General features: G+C 36.1%; 1 non-coding gene across 1 annotated transcript; it reads left to right on the forward strand.

Moving 5' to 3' along the window:
- Positions 1-864: 864 nt before the first annotated feature.
- Positions 865-970, forward strand: LOC120106886. Its single transcript, XR_005508880.1, has one exon. It is a non-coding gene; the product is annotated as a small nucleolar RNA R71 (small nucleolar RNA).
- The last annotated feature ends 6749 nt before the right edge of the window (positions 971-7719 follow it).

The following is a 7719-nucleotide window of genomic DNA, read 5'->3' on the forward strand; positions in this document are numbered from 1 at the left end:
AGTGGGGATGGTGTCTTGGCTAGGTCCTCAACTTCTTCACTGACCTTCTTGTTCACCTCTTCATAGTCTACTTTATCACCAACTATAGTCTCACCACTTACCTGACCAAGTTGCTTACCACTTCTCAAGGTGACTGCCTTGCAATGCTCCTTCGGATTGACCTCTGTCTTACTAGGCAAATTACCCTGTCCACGAGAATTGATGGAATTGGCTAACTGCCCCATTGAATCTCCACATTTCTATTGGAACTCGCCAACTGGTCAACCTTTGCTTCCAGTCTCTCAAATCTCTCTGAACTGGCATTGGCTAACTTCTCAATAGCTATCTCCCAAGACTGTTTACTTTCTGGTTGGGATGGTTTTTGGTTGGAAACCAGGAGGATGGAGAGGTCTAGAACTGCTACCTTGGTTACCTTGATCTTTCCATGAAAAGTTAGGATGATTCCTCCATCCTGGGTTGTATGTGTTGGAATAAGGGTTGTTCTGCTGTTGCTGCCTGTTATAATTAGACACAAATTGAACCTGCATACAATCAGAACTCATGTGAGCTCCTCCACAGCAATCACAACTCAATACAGGACTAGAAACGGAATTCACATTACCCAGCTTACCGAACATTTTTACTAGAGAATCAACCTTGGCATTCAACATGTTTATGCCATCTACATCATACATACCTGGAACTTTCTTAGGCATACATCTTTCATTAGACCACTGATAATTGTTAGAGGCCATTTCTTCTAACAACTCATATGCCTCTTCTGTTGACTTACTCATTAAAGTACCTCCTGCAGCTGCATCTATAGTAATTCTGACTGAATGTGTTAATCCATTATAGAAAGTCTGTACAATCAGCCAATCAGGAAGACCATGATGTGGACACTTCCTCTGCAAATCCTTAAACCTCTCCAGGCTTCATACAAAGATTCACCATCAAACTGAGCAAAACTTGTAATATCATTTCTAAGTTTGGCAAGTCTTACCTGGGGGAAAATACTTACTCAGAAAAGCTTGTGACAAGGCATTCCAGGTGGTGAAAGAGTTAGGCGGCTTTGGAATTCAACCAGGCCTTGGCTTTATCCTTTAGAGAAAATGGAAAAAGTCGGAGTCGAATAGCATCATCACTAACTCCATTCATCTTGATTGTATCACAAATCTCCAAGAAATTGGCAAGGTGTGCATGTGGATCCTCAGAAGGTCCTCCACCAAACTGCTCCTGCTGCACCATCTGGATGAGACCAGGCTTAATCTCAAAATTATTAGCATTGACTGTAGGTCTCACAATACTGGGTTGAGCACCATTGACATTCGGCACTGCATAGTCACTCAACAACCTTTTATTCTGGTTATCTTGATTATCTGCCATGGGCTACTGCTTGTTTTTGCTTTAGCTCTAATCTTTGTTGTTTCCTTAATGCTCGTAGGGTTCTCTCAATTTCTGGATCAAAAGGCTCAATTAGCTCACAGTTTCGTGCATACACTAAATATAGAAAACGTAATTAACAAAAAGAACAAAACAGTCTAAATTAATGCAGAAAATTATTTGTATTGATATTAAAAACAATCCTCCCCGGCAACGGCGCCAAAAACTTGATAGTCCCCTAGACTCTACCGACAAGTGCATGGGTCATGACAAGTAGAATAGGGCAAAAAGAGTATCGTTTCCACAAGGAGGCGATTCAAGTACCAATTTAATAAATTTCCTATATTATTTAGACAACCCCAAATTGATGTGACTGACTGCAATTTCTTGACCTGAAAAATCAAATGTGAAAGGTTCCTAGGGCTTGGATTTCATCAATTGAATTCCTTCAATGAATTTAAATCTGATTGTTAATATTCTGCTAATTACAATGACCGAATCCCTTTTTTTTATGTGATATCCTCTTTCAAGGTATAACACCTATACCTATATTAATCCTATGTCTACTTTCGTGATCATAGAAATTAATATAAATTCATTATGATCTGTGAAATTCTTGATTGTAGGTCACAAGGGTGTGCATTTATTTCTAAACTACACCACCAATGTTTGATAAATTTACCAACTAATATCGAACTTCAACTTTCGTTACTTCATTCAACATCTTAAGCATGCAATTCATGGCCAGTAAATTGCAAGAATGAAAACCGAAATCATCAAATTGCAATTAACAAAAGATATTCAATACAACCATACTCAATTCATATCAAAAATTCAATGACTACGTCCTAGCCCTAGGATAAGAAAACTAGCAAATCATAACTAATAAATCAATCCAATTATTTCTCAAACATAAATTCGCATTCAACATTCTTAAAAACAATTCAGCAAATAAAAAATGAAAAAATATATATATATGAGAAAGGAAAGAACTCTGTATTTGCAAAAATCCTCCGTTCCGTTCTTTCTCCCAGAATTCCAGCTTTTTCTTCCTCTCGAATTTCTAGCTTTTCCTCCTCTCGGAATTTCAGATTCTCTGCTTCTTCTTTTTTTTTTTATCTGCTTCTCCTCCTCTTCGTATCTGCTAGCTCTCCTTCTCTTTTTCGGAATTTCCTTTTTTTGAATTTTAAAACAGATTTCCTCCCTATCTGCTAGCTGAAATCCCGAAATTCTAGGCTGATTTTTAGACTCGACTCCCAGCTGGATTTAGAGCACCAAAACGATATACTTTGGAGTTGGACCCTTCACGAAAGTTTTAGATATAGTTCTCAGCTTTCCAACGCATCTGGGTTTGCATTATTCTGACTTATATAACTCCAGATACAAGCTGAAAACCGAAACAGGGTCTGGGCCGCAGTAAAATTCTGGACAGATTCGGATTCTCCGTTTCGGCTAAGTTTTGGACTTTAAAACGGCAGAACTTGGTTTTGTGATCTTCATAAAGTTTTAGATCTCCATCTTATCTTTCCAGCAAGCTAAACAACATCTAAACGGAGGTCTGTAGCTCTAGTTAGAACCCAAAAACCGAACAGTGTTTGGGTTGACTAGACCAGCCCAATTTCAACAATTCAATAATTAAACACCTGCAAATACCAAGAATTTCAAGAATTAAATAAATATAAAAGACACCTAAATTCTAGACAAATGAGCTAAGAACATACAAAACACTCTAAAACAATATTAAGACTAAGAAAATGGTGAAATAAATTCCCACGTCACCTGTTTGAAAAGCCATTCTGGAAATAACTCAACCAACCATCGTTGCTCAATCCTTGGTAGGACGAATGTTATGGTTGAGACTTCGCTGAGCTATTAAAAATCTCTGCACGATCAAGGTTATCTTTAATTAAAAACCAATATTACATTCTCCTGACATGACAGTAAATTTAGATTTCAATTAATCGTACTAACCTGCGAGACTCGGATATTATATCACTATGAAGTAAGACATAGCGATGTGCCTGTGCCAACGATTTCTGTCAGAACACACTTTCAACTTTTCCCAAAACTTTCCGCCAGATGAGAACTTGTAAACATCTGCATTCTCTATATATCACAATTCCTTTGAGGTCGATTGAAAAACCGTTTCAACACTTCAAGATATCTCGAACAAAATGTCAAACACTCTCAGCAATATATCCTTCAACAATCGAGCCCTCGGGATAGGCTCGATTGCGTACATAATCTTTTAGCGCATAAAACCTTCAACAATATTTTTTAAAATAAATATCAAAATCAAACTGATTATTAAATATGGAATTAGGTTTAGAAAAATCACCTCTCATAGGATACATCCATCGGTAGTGAACCGCGTCCACAAGTTTAGCTTCCCCGCTAGGTGAATGAGTAGATGAACCATAATAGTAAAAAATCCAGGAGGAAAGATCTTTTCCATATGGCATAGTGTAAGTGCAACATTAGACTCCAATGATCAAGCTCCTTAGGTCAAGAACTTTGGAACATAATGCCTTAAAGAATGATGCAATTGAGAAACAATTGCAAAACTTGTTTCGGTGTTGCGATCTTAAAGCCAATGGAAAGATATCTTGCATCAAATGTGACAATCGTGACTTTTAAGATTTGAAAGTTTTCGCTCTTTGAGATTTACGCATCGTGAAATATTCAATGAGTACCATCAGGAACCTTCATTTTTTCAGAACTGTTAGAAAAAGATCTTCTCTTGAGTAGACATTGTATAACATGCAGAGGTATATAAAATTTATCATTGGCAAGCTCTGTCGGATGAAGTCTTGTCGTATGCCATATCTTTCAAATCAAGACGCGCTTTCAAGTTGTCTTTAGTCTTTCCATCAAGATTTAACAATGTTCCAATCAAGTTATCACAAACATTCTTTTCTATGTGCATGACATCAAGATTATGTCGAAGAAGATTATACTCCCAATAAGGTAAATCAAAAAAAATACTTCTTTTTTTCCATAATGTTTATGTGTAGAAGCAACCAATGTGTCATCATCATTTTCCTGTCCATATGCATTGTCATCATTCTCAAAAAATTAGCATCCTCTAAAATCTCTTGATATTAACCCTTCATTTAATGAGCACCAACATCCTCCCTTCCCTCTTCTTTAAACATTTGGAGACCTTACCAGGTATGTAATTTGTGCCATGCATTTGTCTAAGAACTTCGGTACAGTTGGTGAATAGGGGCAGAACGCAACTCTGTGGTACTATCAAACAGATCATTCTGAATCGAAATGGATGGTTTGGTTCTAACCATCGACGATGGCCCATATAACAGAACTTTCCTCCATTTTTTAACCAATATGAATGGGTTGAATCCCACAAGAAGGACATGCAATACGCCCCTTAGTGCTCCAACCGGATAAATTAGCATATGCAGGAAAATCATTAATAGTCCATATAAGAGCTGCACGCAATTTGAATGTTTGACCAGTAAAAGCATCAAATGCATCAATACCCTCCCATAACTGTTTCAATTCCTCTATTAAAGGCTGCAAAAAAAATCAATATCATTACCTGGGCCCTTATCACCTGGAATAACCATTGACAAAATGAGTGAAGACTGTTTCATACACATCCATGGAGGTAAATTATATGGAACCAAAACAACCGGCCAAGTGCTGTATGTAGAACTCATAGTTCGAAAGGGATTAAACCCATCAGTAGCCAAACCCAGTCTGAACTGCGAGCATCAGAAGCAAATTCGGGATGCCTATCATCAAATGCTTTCCATGCGGGACTATCCGCTGGGTGTCGTAACATTCCATCCTTTGTACGGCCTTCGTCATGCCATCTCATCGAGGAAGCCGTCTTCGGTGATGCAAACATCCTTTTCAATCTTGGTATAAGTGGAAAGTACCTCAAAATTTTAGCCGGTTTTTTCTTAGTCGGTGCAGCATCCACTTCAGTCAACGAATCATTCTCGTCATCTTTATGTTTTCCCATCGTGGGGTTCTACATATTCGGCACGACTCTTGGTTCCTATTTTCACCACGATATAAAATGCAGTCATTCGGACAACTGTGTATCTTCTCATATCCAAGGTCCAACTCTTTTATCAGTTTTTTGGCTTCATATGAAGATGATGGCAGAGTAAACCTTCCGGAAATGCATCCTTTAATAATTGAAAGCATGGTAAAAGACTTGCTGGACCACCCATTCAAATATTTCAAATGTAATAAATGTAGAAGAAAAGAAATCTTCGTAAATTCTTACAACCCGGATACGTTCTTGATCACAATCTTTCACCAAGTTATCATAAGAGCTGTGTCATCAGCATGTATAGATTCTCAACATGCGACTGATCAATAACTGCACGCTCATCTTCTCCTACAGTTCTGATATTATGTCCAAGAGCATCTCTAAGTAGGCCTTATATCATCTTCTTCTACAGAATTTTGTTCCGTGTCACTACATCCAAAATTGAAGGTGTCTTCTAGATCGGGGTTGGTTACATGAAGTATGAACTCCATGGAGTACCCATTCAGTATAACCCTTTAGAAAACCATTCCATACCAAATGTTCTTCAACAATTTTTGGATCAAGAGCAGAACCGTTTACACATTTTTGACATGGACATAAAATTCCGTTCATATTAGATTTCTCAAAAGCAAATTAATGAAATTCTGAACTCCATCCAATATTCAGCACTAGATCTTAACTTATTTATCCAACTTTTGTCCATTCTATTAGAATATCGATTGAACTGCAGTTTTTAAAAAAAAAGATAAACAAAATTAAGTAAAATGCAACAGAAGAAGTATGAACAATGTAAGTATGTATATTATTTATATGTATACACTGTATCATATACACATTTTTTTTTAAGAAATTTGAATTAATGGAGGCTCTAAATTTCTGAAAGTGCATTTTAATAACATATTTTAAGTCAGGCATAATTCCACAAGATTAACTAAATATGAGAATTACTTCTTCAAATGCATCAAATGAATTGCTTTTTAAAATTCTGTCGAGCATGAACCAAGTCACCATGAGTAAACCATTCAGGGAAAAAAAGCACAACTTGCAATCCTACAAAATAATATTTCACTATTCAGTAAAAAAGTTATTCAGTCTCAAAGTAATAATAAATGCAGTCATGGTACCAACTAGTACGATCACAGTATAGAACAAAATAGCTGCGACAAACTTAATGTTTCTGCAACACTGGATGTTTCAAATTGTTTATCTCCAATCATCAGCTCATGTTAACACATAAAGTTCTGTAATAATACATGGCCAAAAAAAAAGATATAGTAGGAATATGAATAATAATTACACTACTGAATTTAAAAGCATTAATTTTCCTAACTTTTTTCCAGATAAAAACCTTATGTGGAAACAACAAGTGCAACATATAAGCATATCTAGCTATTAGTATGTCATGACACTTGATTAAACTAGTTATTAAACATAAAGGGCTCCTCAAGAAGTCAAAATTATCTCATGTCATAAAACAATAAACTTCGAATGCAAATAAGCCACCGAAGAAAAAAAATTATGAGTTCACCTTAGAATACATAAAAATATGTTCTGAAATTATTGCAGTAAACTTCTTCTTTATGGTGTTGTAGTCATCCTTCTCACTACTCCAATCGAGTCAATTCCTCCTCATAGATAAAATAATTGTGAAAGTCATGTAATATAGGGTATTTCATATATTTATTGTTTTTCATTGTTTCAAACCAAGACATCAAAAGTAAACAATTAAAAGTACATAAAAGTATATAACATAAATTTACCATTTTCTGCTATTTTAAAAAACAAACATAATATAACACTTCCAACATTACGGACTTCAAACCGAATTCTCACAGTAGATAAAGGTCTCTACAGTCTCCACACTGGACAGGCATGGATATCTTCACTCAAATAAGTACCTTCTGAAAGGTCATCAGAACATCATAATAAAAAAAATCATAATAGTCCATCATCTCATTTTTACCAGTATGATAGTAACAAAATGAATAATATTATAATATTCTAATCTCAAAAGGGCTAAAGCTTCATAAAAATTGTCAGGTATTTTTTTTGAGAAAAAAAAAAACACTCCTGGTTCCCGATCAAGCATCATCCTTTAGCTTTTCCCAAAATTCTACCTTCTCTAGTGAGGTAATCTTTGCCGTCTTGTTTGGCCCTTAATAAATTACCAGCACAGACTACACAATGACTCCTTAAGGGCTGCATGCTCAGAATTAGAAAGAGCCTACACCAATTACTCCTTAAAGGTTGCATGCTTAGAACAAGAAAGAATTACTAAAGAATACATTCTCGTTTAACCTTCTTTCCTACACCAACCTCTCATGGCCTAAACC

This window comes from Phoenix dactylifera, unplaced genomic scaffold (genome assembly GCF_009389715.1).
Source record: "Phoenix dactylifera cultivar Barhee BC4 unplaced genomic scaffold, palm_55x_up_171113_PBpolish2nd_filt_p 000674F, whole genome shotgun sequence".
Lineage (NCBI taxonomy): Eukaryota > Viridiplantae > Streptophyta > Magnoliopsida > Arecales > Arecaceae > Phoenix > Phoenix dactylifera.